This window comes from Balaenoptera borealis (assembly GCF_965194805.1).
Source record: "Balaenoptera borealis genome assembly, chromosome: 1".
Classification (NCBI taxonomy): domain Eukaryota; kingdom Metazoa; phylum Chordata; class Mammalia; order Artiodactyla; family Balaenopteridae; genus Balaenoptera; species Balaenoptera borealis.
In genome coordinates, this window is record NC_138860.1 from 117,793,517 (window position 1) to 117,807,830 (window position 14,314).

The 14,314-nt window shown below is 42.9% G+C and overlaps 1 long non-coding RNA gene across 1 annotated transcript; it reads left to right on the forward strand.

The window, feature by feature from the left end:
* The first annotated feature begins 7,236 nt into the window (after positions 1-7,236).
* LOC309609489 lies at positions 7,237-11,283 on the forward strand. The gene is made up of 2 exons (XR_014233434.1): positions 7,237-8,677; positions 8,724-11,283. It is a non-coding gene; the product is annotated as an uncharacterized lncRNA (long non-coding RNA).
* The last annotated feature ends 3,031 nt before the right edge of the window (positions 11,284-14,314 follow it).

The window sequence follows — 14,314 nt, forward strand, 5'->3', positions numbered from 1 at the left end:
GTGTCCAAGGCCTGGGGCTGGAAAGTGCCCAGTGGGTTTGGAGAGAGGAAGGGGAGCAGGTTTGCTAGGGCTGAGGTCCCCTGGGAGGGGCTTGGGATGGGTCAGGGAGGTGGGAGACATGGAGAGGGTGAGACAGTGTCACCTGGGGGCAAGAGCAGGGTCTCTGCAGCCCCATTTGGGCTTATGTCCTAGTTCTACTGCTTACCAGCTGTGGAACCTCAAGTAAGTCGCTTAGCCTTTCTGTGTCTCAGTTTCCTCATCTATAAAAGGGGGATAATGGCACCCCTCATAGAGTTGTTTGAGAATAGAGAGCTGACACATGTAATAGGACAGTGCTGGGGGCATAGTGAATGCTATATGTGCTGCTGCTTCTTCTTGTGCCTCCACTTCTCCTTCTCCTTCTCCTTCTTCTTCTTCTTCTTGACAGAGGCAGTGTAGACTCTGGCTTAGAGCATGCATTTTGGAGCCAGGTGGCCTGATTCAAGCCCTGGCTCTGCCACTCAGTGGCTGTGTAACCTTGGTCAATTTATATCACATTCCGGTGCCTCAGTTTGTTCATCTGTAAAATAGGGCCAACAGTGCCTGTCTCACAGGGTTGTCACAAGGCCTCAAGGAGACAGTTTGCCAAAACAAGAAGTCTGGCTCCACATACAAAGTTATTTCCTAAGTCATATTCTCACTCTCCTCTGTTGCTGGTTATAGGCTAAAAGTTTCTTTGCAATCAGTTGTGCAAGTGTCCTCCTTGGAAATCCAATAAAAAGTTCAGCAAAAGAACTGTAAATTCTTAATTGTAGGGGGTTAATAGGGGTTTATTACAGTAAACTTACCTCACGCATGATTTAATATGTCAAAACTACAGTTTGTAATTAAAAACCTAAGGAATCATGCACGGTGAGGCTTATAACACGCAAATTTTAGTCTGAGACAACTAACTCAGGAAACCGTAAAAGACAAAGCAATGTATATAAATCACGGCTTGGGAGGGGGCAAGGTCTCAGGAGACAGGTAGATCTCCTCGGGGATTTCGATCAGGCCCCTCAATATAGGTTCTCAAGCCCTTGACATTTGAACTGTTCAACCAGCTCCAAATGGAAAACAAGCACACAAACTAGGGGCCCCGCCAGTGTTGACCCCCTGCCTCAGTTTTCAGTGCCCAGCCTCCTGCCTTCCCACAAACAGTCACTTAAGCAAAGTCTTCAAGACAGAAGCTCACCCACCCTCCATGCTTTCATCTGAACCTGCAGATCTGGCATTAGTTTGCATTAGAGCTATGGATCCTTTTTGCTTAAGTGATAAGGAAAAACTGTGGTAAAGGTCTGGAAGTTTCTCAAGGTAACAGCATATTTCAGTCAGAGGACAGCATTGCGTAGCAGTTAGGTAGACAGACCTGGGTGAAGGCTGACCCACCGCTCAGTGGGACCTGGGGCAGGTGCCCTCAGCTCTCAGCTAGCGTGCGCAACTTTCTTCTTTTGTAAAATGAAAGCAATAATAGTCTCTACCTCTTATGGTTGTTTTGAGGACTATATATAACACTGTAAAGCACCATGCCTAGTGCACAGTAAGCACTTAATATTTATCATTATTATTAACACTTTACTTAGGCAAAAGAGTCAAGAAGAAGGGGGGATGGAGAGGGGGAAACCCTAAAACCTGCATCACTCTTTGCCCTGTCCAGAATCACAGAGATGTTTCCTTTTCTGAAAAAGAGATGCCTTCCTGAGTTAGAAGCAATAATTATAAAATTCAACAAGTTATCTAATAAGTTTTACTCTTTGGCAAGAAGGTTGAAATTTCACTTAATGTCGTGCCTGACATTTCCCCTCAAAGGAAAGTAAAATTGAAAAAGTTGGTGCCGAAGTTATTTTTGGAAAGAAAAACCAAACAAGAGGTTAATTGATTTGAAAGCTTTGGTTGTAAAATACCTACAAGTTGAATTTCTGTTTGTTTTCATTTTAAGTCACGTTTAGAAGCAGATATTTATGTGTGTATGTGTATATACATTTTATACACATTTATATTTCTGGTTTGATGTCATAGAGTTTAAAGTTCTTTGTTCCTCTGTGAACAAGAAGAGAACCCCCTCACACTATAATTGCCTTGGGGTCTAGGGCATGAAGCCTCCGTGTAGCCCTGAGACAGCCTTCTCTACCGGTGGAGGGGGCACTACGGTAAATGGGTCTCCACTTGTTTGACATGACTTCCAGCTGGAGTGTCGCTCGCTGGAGCATTGCTGCCCCTCCTTCCCACCCCCCCATCCCTGCTCCCCACTTCCTTCTGGTCCCCAGAAGGAGAGGTTGAAACCAGCCCAGCTCTCAGTGGCCTTCCATTCGCTGCTCTCATTTCCTGAGCTGGGATCCCGCGTGCCCGCAGGAGGGCGGTAGTGCTACTGCCTCTGTGTCTTGTCCTAGGGAAGGTGTCTAGGTGTGTCCTTGCCTTCCGCTCTGGTTCCTGAATGGTGAGGAGCAGAACATCCAGTTCATGGTGGGGAAGAGAGCTCTTCTCTGTGTCGCCAGCAACGCATGTTGTAACAGTCAGTATCTTCCACTTCAAATCCAAACAGATGGACTGGGGTATTTTTTGTTTTTTTTTTTTAACCTCCTGGGCAATCTGCAAGTGGTTATGTGAGACTGGCCAAATGGGCTCCAATCGTGGCCTCAGTTTTGGGGTCTCCCGATCAGGACTTAAGGAAATCAGATTCACTAATAAACCAGGAGACTTAGAACGCTAAAACTTAGAAGAAAAAAAAAAAAAAAGAGTTTAAGGCTGAATGGGCTTCCTGCAGCAGTGTCCTTGCTAAATAAATGCTAGCATTTGCTTTTCTTCGTGAAGGGTGGGAAAATGTTTTCAAGAAAAAAGTGAGAAGAGAGTCCTTGTCGTTAGACCCATCCGTGAGGAAGTCTGTATGCAGTGGATGCTTCTATTTAAAATTCAGGCCTGAGCGCCACACAGGTGTTTCTCCCAGAGCCGACAGTCTCTGGCAGTTCCACTTCCCACCCCAACCCTGCCTCCACCCAGAAACATGCTCCCCTCCTGGCCTTGAACATTCTCTTGGGCTTGGATTGGAATCTGGCTACTCTTTGGCATTGCCATAATTATGTTGGTCAGGGCCTGTGTTCTTGACAAAGAAAACATTCCTCTGACTCAACCTGAGTAATCCTTAATGAGTTCTTGTATCTTGTGATAAATTTCATAATTATTCAGCCCCTACCACTAACACCGAAATTCATCAGTCAAAGCAAATTAGCTGAGATTCATTAGAATAAGACATCTAGTAGGCACATGTACTTTATTAGCCTCTTACACCAATAGTTTTAATTAGGTACATATTTCACAGCTCTCGAGCTACTCCAGTGAAGGGCTGCCTTTATCTCTTTTATTTACAGTAACAAGCTATCAAACAAACACCACCATAATTAAACTTGGATATAAAAAGACTTGCTTTATTAATGGCAGCCTATTCGAGCCTTGGATTTCTGAAACCTGCACTAGACAGATATTTTTATTAATTAAATAAATGCTATTCAATTAAACTGAAAAGATGAGGTGGTGCATGAGGGGGCCGTGAGCTTAAGTCAAGAGTGAGATTCTCTTCTTCCTTCCTTGCTGATGGTTTCCTCTAGCTCACCTTCAGCCGGGGAGAAAACATCTCTTCATCAGATATTTTAGTGAGGAGAAAAGTGATTAAAATCCAGAACATTTTTAAATTATTAATAAGGAATTTAAATGATGTTATAAAAAAGGGAAATACAGGAGACAATGTTACACATTCATAGAATTTGGGCTCATGCATAATAAACAGTCGAAAACACTTTACTTATAATACAACCCAAGTTAAAAGAGGCAATAAGCCATGCCACACGCTTTTATACGCGGGTGTCAATAAATGACAAATGGCGCCATCTGCTGGTCTTCCAGTTAAACACTTTAAGAGCCAGTTGTCAGAGCCATCAGTTCTGAAGTTGTCAAAAAAATAAAAGGAATGATAAAACTCTGTGCCTACTGATACTTCCATATGGGTAGGCAAAGTTTGAGCTTAACTCTAAAAGTCTCATCCAGAGGCTACAGGCAAGACAATGAGGAGAGATTGCTAACCTTTCTGGTCTCTTAAGAGCCAATGTGAGTTGAGCTTTTTCTGAGGTATACGCAGAAGAATCACAGCCAGACCCTCAAAAGGCAACAGGGCATTAAAAAAAACAAACAAACTGCAAAGTGCACCCTGAGTTGAGGGATTAATAACACCTGCTGCCTGGGAACCCTGAGTTACTGGATTACTATACTGGGGAGAAGCACAGAATTCTGGCAAGGGACCACTGAGCTCTCTGGCTGACGCCGTGATACCATCTCCATCCATCCTCAAGTCCTTCTCTGGAATATTTGTTTCTTTGTTTCCATTTCCACCTCCCTGTTAATTGTTTGTGTCTCTGTGCATGAATATGAAATTCCTCACTCTTCAGACCTCCCAGGGGCTGGTGTGAAACCAAATAAAAAATATCATTTTAATATAAATGAGCTGGATCGATTAACTAAACCAGTTTCTACAAATCACTGAACAAAAATATACTTGCAACAACCTTTGAATAACATCTTTTGAAATTCAAATCCTCAAAAAGAGAAAAATTATCCATAATCCCAGTTTCTGCAAAGAGCCTCCCTCTCTTTAAGCTTGACCAACTAAATCAGTCCTTCGGAGGCCACCAATACTTGCAAATTGAAAATCTACATTTCCAGACACCACAGTCACCGGTACCTTTATCCCTGGCCACATTTGGAGTAAAACATGAAATTAGATCATTTTTAAGATTCCTTTCTTGTTGTTATAATATTGCTCATAAGTAACAGCGGAGAAAATAATTTACATTTTTATAGGATATCATTTAAGAGGTTATTGTGAATAAAAATGTTATTTAAAAAATTTGAGTAACTTTATATTGCTTCTGCCCTCTATGTGAGGTAGGACTCAGAAAGTTTCTTCCAATGGGACTGCGGTAAGAAGAGGTTACCCCAGCTATAGCCTGCCAGTTTATAAGGCAGGTTACACATAGTGTAGAGTGATTGTGTGGGTGTAGGTATGGATGTGAATGCATTTCCTCAAGTCCATCTTCTTTGGGGCTTAAATCTCCTGTGAAAATAGAAAACAGCCTGGAAAATCTTGCTGCTAGGGAGAATCAGCTACCCCTGAAATATTCCTTATTGTGAGTGAACAGTTCATTTTAATTCCATGAGTTCCTTGCCAGGGTTCTGCCTTCCTGAGTGGCCCTCTGCCTTGGGTAGGGGTCCATATCGATAGCCACCTGTAGCCCTCTGTTTTGCGGCCTTGGCCTTGGCCGGGGCCCTTGGGTCTCTGCTTTTCTCAGCTCGCCCTTTGGAGTCACAGATCTTTCACAGCCCTGGGGGTTCTGAAGAGCCAGTGTCTCCTATCTTCAATCAGCAAGATCCCTACACCCCTTTTCTCTCTTTCTTGTGCCCCTCGCTGCTTACTGACACCACAGACCACCCTTAATTTTAATTCTTACGTGAGCAAGAGGGTGACTTCAGATCCACCTCTGCTCAGGCACTTCCAGGCGGCCCTGCCTCATCTCAGACTGGAGGAAACAGACAGCAGTGAGGCCGGTCAGCAATGGCAGTGAAATGGAGGAAAAGGAAAAGAGAAAAAGAGGCTGATGTGCATTGACACTTACACGCCGGGCTCCGCATTCAGTGCTTTATCACTATCTCCTTGAGGCCTCACAACAATCCTGTGTAAGTGGGATAATATCTGTGGGTTATAGATTTGGAGACTGAGGCTCAGAGAGGTTGGGACCCTTGCCCATCATCACACCAGCACTGCGGTGGGATCTGATTTCAAAGCCCTCGCTGTTTTCATGGCACCACGTGGCCTCCTCAAAGCAAAACCCAGCAGCAAGAACTGCCTCCAACAAAGAACCTGCTCAGGGGTCCAGGAGACACTTGTCCAGCCTCACCTGCCTGGTCCCTCCATTGCCTTTGACGAAACCCTTCCTCCTGTGATGCTTTCCCTGCCTCCGATCTCTCTGCCTACTCTACCTCTAGTTCTTCTCTCAAATGGTCCTTGAACACGCAAGTCCCAGAATTCCAACCTCAGTCCATGCTCCTCTGCCACACACCCCCTCCCTGAGTCACCCCATCCAGCTTCAAGGCTCCAAAAGCCAGACAGCACCTCCCAGACCCCCAGCTCGAGCTCTCATCCTTCACCTGAGCTTCTCATTCATTTGCTCAAATTCCCGCTAAGCCTCTCTGTATGGACACCCCACAGACACCTCAAACTCAACGTGCTCAGAATAGTTCATTTTTCCACCAAACTACATCTCCCTTCGTATTGCTCATCTCAGTCAAGGGCATCTCCATCCGCAGTCCCCTAGGCCTTGAAACTTGAGGTCGTCCTGCTGTTTCTTGAGCCCCCAGCACGATCAGTCACACAGTTCTAATCACACCGCCTCCTAAATAGGCTTAGATCCCGTGTCTTTCTCTCTGCCCCTCCTGGCACTCTTCCACTTCCTACAGTATGTGGCCATCTATTTCTGTCTATTGTAATGACTTCCTAACTACATCTCTGTCTCCAGATTTGCCTTCTCAAATCTTCCCTTCAGAGTCATCAAAGAAATGTTTCTAAAATGCAAATCTTTCTGTATCGGTCTATATTTTGCAAGACTCTCTTGATCACTAGTGTCAGAAATTCGCTCCACACAGACTTATGCAAAAGAGGGAATGCATTGGTTCTTACAACTTGAGAAGTGGACCCAGGTGTTCAGAGGTAAAGCTGAACTCTGTGTTGAAGTTGGTTCATTTCTAGGAAGGCTTTCCTCGTGGTGACCAGATGGCCCCTAGCAGCTCCAGGTGTACGTTGTAGAAGCTTAGCAACCTCAGCAGAGAGAACCTTGTTCCCAAGAGTTCCAGTATAATCCTGGATTGATTCCAATGTGGTCCATTTCGGGTCACGTGTTAACCTCTGAGCCAATCACTGTGACCTGGAGGATGAAATACTGCTTGCTCGTGGGCACATCACATGCCTACCACCGCTGTACTTCACCTGACCCGCGTGAACTGAGAGGTGGGAGCAGGATTCCCTAAGGGAAATCAAGGGCTCTTACCCGAAAAGGGGAAATGGATTCTAGGCATCTATGAACCTCCCCTTTAAAACCTTTCAACATTAGGATGCCTATTATCCCCCAAGCAGAAAACAACTTGTGTTGGCAAGGATATGGAGAAATTGGAACCCTTGTGCACTGTTGGAGGGAATATAAAATGGTGCCACTGCTATGGAAAACAGGATGTCTATTCCTCAAAAAATTAAGCGTATAATTACCATATGACCCAAAAATCCCACTTCTGGATATATACCCAAAAGAACTGAAAGCAGGGTCTCAGACAGGTATTTGTACACCCATATTCACTGCAGCATTATTCACAATAGCCAAAGGGTGGAAGCAAACCAAATGTTCATCGATGGACGAATGGATAAATTGTAGTGTACAATGGAATATCATTCAAACTTAAAAAGGAACAAAATTCTGATACATGCTACAACATGGATGAACCTTAAAAACATTAGGCTACGTGAAATAGCCAGACCTAAAATAAAATATTGTATAAATCGAGATATGTGGAATAGTCAAATTCAGAGAGAAAGAAAGTAGAATAGTAGTTACCAAGGGCTGGAGTGAGGGGATTGGGGATTTATTATTTAACTGGTATAGAGTTTTAGTTTGGGGTCATGGAAAAGTTCTGCAGATGGAGAGTGGTGATGGTTGCACAAAAATGTGATATTCTTAATGCCACTGAATTGTACACTTATACAGGGTTAAAATGGTGAATTTTATATTATATATATTTTATCTCAGTAAGAAAAAAACCTCTTTCAATAGCTGCCCATTGCTTTCTGGATCAAGTCTGAGCTCCTAAGTATGCCATAAAAGGTCCTTTGGACCCAACCCCTGGCCACTTCTTCAACTTGTGCTGTGCTCTCTACCTCACCCTAAAAGGACACTGTCCCACAGAAATTTCTATAATAATAGTAATGTGCTATACCTGTGCTGTCCAATATGGTAGCCACCAGCTATATGTGGCCGCTGGGCACTTGAAATGTGGCCAGTGTAACTAAGGGAATGAATTTTACATTTAAGTTAATTTAGATTTAAATAGCCATGTGTTGGTGGCTACTCTACTGGACAGCACAGTTCCAAAATATAAGAGTTACATCAGGTTATTTTGTAACCCGTGCCTTTGCTCATTCTCTTCCTTCACCTCAATGTCCTTTCTTCCCTTTCATTCTCAATTCCTGAGCTAAATATGGAAGCTTCCAGTAAGGTAGGGTTGGAAGGACTTCTGGGCACTTTGTATCATGGTAGTTCTTCTCACTCTGGTATTGTTTTACGCGTTCATTCATTCTTTTTCACAACTCCTTGCTAGGCACTGGAGATGCAAAGACAAATCCAGTTCTTGGTATAGAGCTCACAATCAGTATCTCTTCCAGCAACCCTGACTACCTTATTCTGCCCATTAACAAGGTCATTTGCCCACCCCCAGTGACCTCAGCCCTGACAATCCCTCACTGCCTGGCTTCATTCTTCCTCCCACCAGCTACTCTTCAACTCCTGATCTACAGCAAAAAAACACTCACCTTTGTCTCCCACATCTGGAATATGGACAAATCTAGGAGGCTGCAAAGGTCAGCCACTACACGGAAAGGGACTGTGTGTGGGAGAGAGGCCCCCGAACCAGGGCTGTCCTATGTCTGCCGTAGACATCTTTAGGCTATACCTCTCTATTAAAAATTGGTCATACACATCCCCAAAAGTCTCCTCTGAAAGAGGGGGTGCAGTCTCTTTGAGGATAAAGAACAGAGGAACGTTGGCCATCCATCTCAGGACACAGTCACTCAGGGGGATGGTACCTGGCCTTTAGGATAGAAGATGAGAGTATTGACTCTCATCTCTGGGGGTATCAGAATCACCTGGGATAACTTTCTAAAAATAAGGATTCTTGGGTCCTGCTTAGGCTTACCGAACAGGCATCTTTGGGGGTGGGACCTGGTTATTTGTAGTTGAGGACTCTACACAGGTGATTGTGTTATGACCAAAGCCTGAGAATCCTCAGCCTAGATTCTAAGGAAATAAAAACCTGAGCCAAGGAACAGAGCATGAGGGTGCTGAGAAGATATTACCATGAGCGCCTGGCAACAGCACCCCATGTGGAAAACTCTGGAACCAACGGTTAGCAGCAGGTTAAGTCTGGATACCCACCTGTATTAGTCTGCTAGGGCTACCCTAGCAAAGTACCACAGGCTGGGTGACTTAGACATCTAAAATTTATTTTTTCATAATTCTGGAGGCTAGAAGTCAGAGATCAAGTTGTCAGCAAGGTTGGTTTCTTCTAAGGAATTTCTCCTTGGCTTATAAATGGCCATTTTCTTCCAGTGTCTTCACATGGTCTTTACTCTGTACACATCTGTGTACTAATTTCCTCTTCTTATAAGAATACCAGACTTATTGAATTAGGGCCTACCCTGATGACCTCATTTTAATTTAACTACCTCTTTTTATTTAATTGAAGTATAGTTGATTTACAATATTATATTAGTTTCAGGTGTACAACATAGTGATTCAATATTTTTGTAGATTATATTCAATTTAAAATTATTACAAAATAATGGCTATATTTCCCTGTGCTGTACCATATATCCTTGTTGCTTATTTATTTTATACATAGTAGTTTGTATCTCTTAATCCCATGCCCCTATCTTGCCCCTCTTCCTTCCCTCTCCCCACTGGTAACCACTAATTTAACTACCTCTTTAAAGATCCTGTCTCCAAATACACATTCTGCATATTGGGGGTTAGGACTTCAACATATGAATTTTGGAAAGGACACAATTCAGCCCATAGCACCACCCTACTTTAAGGACAAACAGAAGTCTTCCTTCTCAAAGTCCATAGAAATCCTATGTGCAAAAGCTTCTCAAAGTCCATAGAAATCCTATGTGCAAAAGCTTTTCCTGAGTTGCAAAAACCTGACTCCTGATCTCGTCAACATCTTTTGCAAAAGTCTCACGTTAAGCAGAAGAAAAGTGACCCATGATAGCACATATATGATTTGAAATAGAAATTGTTATTATGAGAATATTTACAGTTTTTCTCCTTCTTCCCTTAGTTATATTCATGTCTGACTGCAAGTTACAGAAAACCTGAATAACAGTGGCTTAAATAAAAAGGCTTATTTTCTTTTTTTTTAAATTAACTAATTAATTTATTTATTTTTGGCTGCGTTGGGTCTTCATTGCTGTGTGTGGGCTTTCTCTAGCTGCAGCGAGCTGGGGCTACTCTTCGTTGCGGTGCACGGGCTTCTCATTGTGGTAGCTTCTCTTGTTGCAGAGCACAGGCTCTAGGCACGTGGCCTTCAGTAGTTGTGGCAAGTGGGCTCAGTAGTTGTGGCTCACGGACTCTAGAGCACAGGCTCAGTAGTTGTGGCACACGGGCTTAGGTGCTCCACGGTATGTGGGATCTTCCCAGACCAGGGCTTGAACCCGTGTTCCCTGCATTGGCAGGCGGATTCTTAACCACTGTGCCACCAGGGAAGCCCAGGCTGATTTTCTCATGTAACAAGAAGTCTGGAGATGGGCTGCTTCTGGTGTTGGCTCTGAAATTTGTGGATGTCAACATCAATGCCTTTGTGCTTCTCATGGATTTTCTCTCATGCTTGTGACTTCCTGGTCACAGGTGGTTGCTGTAGATCCAGATATCACACTGTCATTCAAGATAGGAAGAAAAATGGAGGAGCCATGCCAGCTATATCAGAACCTCTTCCAGGGAAACAAAAATATTCTTAGAAACTCTCAGCAGACTTTCACTTATATGTCATTGGCCGGAACTGTCACATGGCCACTCCTAGCTACAAGGGAATCTGGAAGAGCATTTGTCTGGGTACATTTATTCATTCATTCAACAAGTATTGACAGTGTGCCTAATATATGTCAGATACCATTCTAGGCACTTGGGATACAGCAACGAATAGAAGACAAAAGTCCTTGCCCTCATGGAGCTTATAATCTGAAAAGAGTTTACACCCTAGTGTTCATATTGTCACTTCCCCTAATAAAATTGGGTGGATAGATAACACATCTGCAACATCATCTAGCCTGCAACAACAGAACCCTGTAACTTCCATCCTAATTTTTCATTTGCATCCCCTCCTTGAAAAGAGTCTTGCTCAAGCTGGGCTAGGTCAACTTAACATAATAAAGGAACAGATGAGGGGAGGAAGGGGAGGAAGGGGAGGAAGAGAAAAATCAGTGAGGGTCTGAGATGAAGAGAGCTTTCCAGGAACTGTGGAGAAGGGCTTCTGGAATAGCCATGGGCTGTAATGGAAATAAACAAGAGAAGAAAGGGAATTGTTATGTTCTTCTTTGAGTCTTATTCATGATTTTTGAGATCTGAGTAAAGAAGTTGGGCTACAGTATTCAGAAATTCCTTTTCTTCAGTGGGTTGTATTGCTCTGTGACGCTGCTCTGATACTGAACCACATGGACCCAAAGTTCATAAGTGTAACATTTTATTTGTAGTTGATGTTTGCAGTCATCACTCCTTGGCTTTGTATCGTGCAACCTCATAAGCACCTTGCAAACTTTATGTTAAGCTGTGGCAGCATCACTCTTCCACGCTAAAACCACCTGCCCTCATTCTCAGAGTTACTCGCACACAACTCCTTCCCCAGTTCCCAAGCTGTATACTCCGCAGAGCCCCCTGTAGCCCGTTCAACCTCCTCCACCAGTTGCATCCAAGCAGGGGCACTGTCTGTCCCCTCAACCCCCCAACATACAGCGAGGAGAAAACTCCACGGCCAGTTAAGACAAAAGGAAAAATCCACAGTGAATTTCTCACAGTCTCAGTCTTTCAATCTTAACCCCATGTCAGGGAACACCAGCGCACTTCTCTAAATAAATCTTTTTTGGAAAATCTTTCCTCTTCTTTTTTCAAAAACACAGCAAAAGACTCACCCAGTTTAAATTAGTAAACAGAACACTCTGTATCCTCTGCAGAGACGTTTCAGATGTCCTCACAGTTTACTCCAAGAATAATGGGTAAAACTTGTCTTATATTTGTGACTCAAGAGCCAATCTTAGTGAATTTCCCAAAACAAAGGAAGTCAGAGAATCAAGCAGCTAACAAACCACACCCTCCTACCCATGCTGTATCCTTACTAAAATTAAAAAGAATAATAATATAACAAAATTCCCCTTCTCTAGAAAAATAAATAGAAGATTCTGGTGGGGTTTTTTAATTCAATTTCATTCCTTTGAGCCATCCCATATATATATATATACATACTTACAAAGTACATATGCTCATGTATTCTGTGTTAGTCAGCGTTATGTTCTTCTGGGAGCTGCAGAAAACCTTTGAGGCTTAAACAAGATAGAACTTTTCTATCCCAGGTAACATACAGTCAGTCATGTCAGTCTCAGTGTTTCTGTGGAGCTCCACAGTGTCAGGGACCAAGGCTCTTATGTTATTTCACCACCATGTGTGTTCTCCACTTCCAAGGTCACCTTCTTGGCCAAGATGGCTACTCTAGCTCTAGCTTCATGTCACATTTCCACAAACACACAGACGAAAAGAAGGAAGTACTTATCACTCCTGCTCACATCTCACTGGCTAGAATTTAACTATCAATATATGGTCACAACTAGCACTGTGGGAAAGCACTTTTTAAAATTTTTTTATTTTTTTACAGTAGGTCCTTGTTGGTTATCTATTTTAAATATAGCAGTGTGTATATGTCGATCCCAGACTCCCAATCTATCCCTCCCATGAATAAGAAATGAAGTCATTTTTTTTTAACATCTTTATTGGAGTATAATTGCTTTAAAATGGTGTGTTAGTTTCTGCTGTATAACAAAGTGAATCAGCTCTATGTATACATATATCCCCATATTCCCCTCCCTCTTGCGTCTCCCTCCCACCCTCCCTATCCCACCCCTCTAGGTGGTCACAAAACACCGAGCTGATCTCCCTGTGCTATGCGGCTGCTTCCCACTAGCTATCTATTTCACATTTGGTAGTGTATATATGTCCATGCCACTCTCTCACTTCATCCCAGCTTACCCTTCCCCCTCCCCATGTCCTCAAGTCCATTCTCTATGTCTGCATCTTTATTCCTGTCCTGCCCCTAGGTTCTTCAGAACCTTTTTTGTTTGTTTGTTTAGATTCCATATATATGTGTTAGCATACGGTATTTGTTTTGCTCTTTCTGACTTATTTCACGCTGTATGACAGACTCTAGGTCCATCCACCTCACTACAAATAACTCCATTTAGTCTCCTTTTATGGCTGAGTAATATTCCATTGTATACATGTGCCACCTCTCCTTTATCCATTCATCTGTCAATGGATACTTAGGTTGCTTCCATGTCCTGGCTATTGTAAATAGTGCTGCAATGAACATTGTGGTACATAACTCTTTCTGAATTATGGTTTTCTCAGGGTATATGCCCAGTAGTGGGATTGCTGGGTCATATGGTAGTTCTATTTTTAGTTTTTTAAGGAACCTCCATACTGTTCTCCATAGTGGCTGTATCAATTTACACTCCCACCAACAGTGCAAGAGGGTTCCCTTTACTCCACACCCTCTCCAGCATTTATTATTTGTAGACTTTTTGATAATGGCCATTCTGACTGGTGTGAGGTGATATCTCATTGTAGTTTTGATTTGCATTTCTCTAATGATTAGTGATGTTGAGCATCCTTTCATGTGTTTGATGGCAATCTGTATATCTTCTTTGGAGAAATGTCTATTTAGGGCTTCTGCCCATTTTTGGATCGGGTTGTTTGTTTACTTTGATACTGAGCTGCATGAGCTACTTGTAAATGTTGGAGATTAATCCTTTGTCAGTTGCTTCGTTTGCAAATATTTTCTCCCATTCTGAGGGTTGTCTTTTCGTCTTGTTTAAGGTTTCCTTTGTTGCGCAAAAGCTTTTAAGTTTCATTAGGTCCCATTTGTTTATTTTTGTTTTTATTTCCCTATCTCTAGGGAGTGGGTCAAAAAGGATCTTGCTGTGATTTATGTCAGAGAGTGTTCTGCCTATGTTTTCCTCTAAGAGTTTTATAGTGTCTGGCCTTACATTTAGGTCTTTAATCCATTTTGAGTTTATTTCTGTGTATGGTGTTAGGAAGTGTTCTACTTTCATTCTTTTACATGTAGCTGTCCAGTTTTCCCAGCACCACTTATTGAAGAGGCTGTCTTTTCTCCACTGTATATTCTTGCCTCCTTTATCAAAGGTAAGGTGACCATAGGTGCGTGGGTT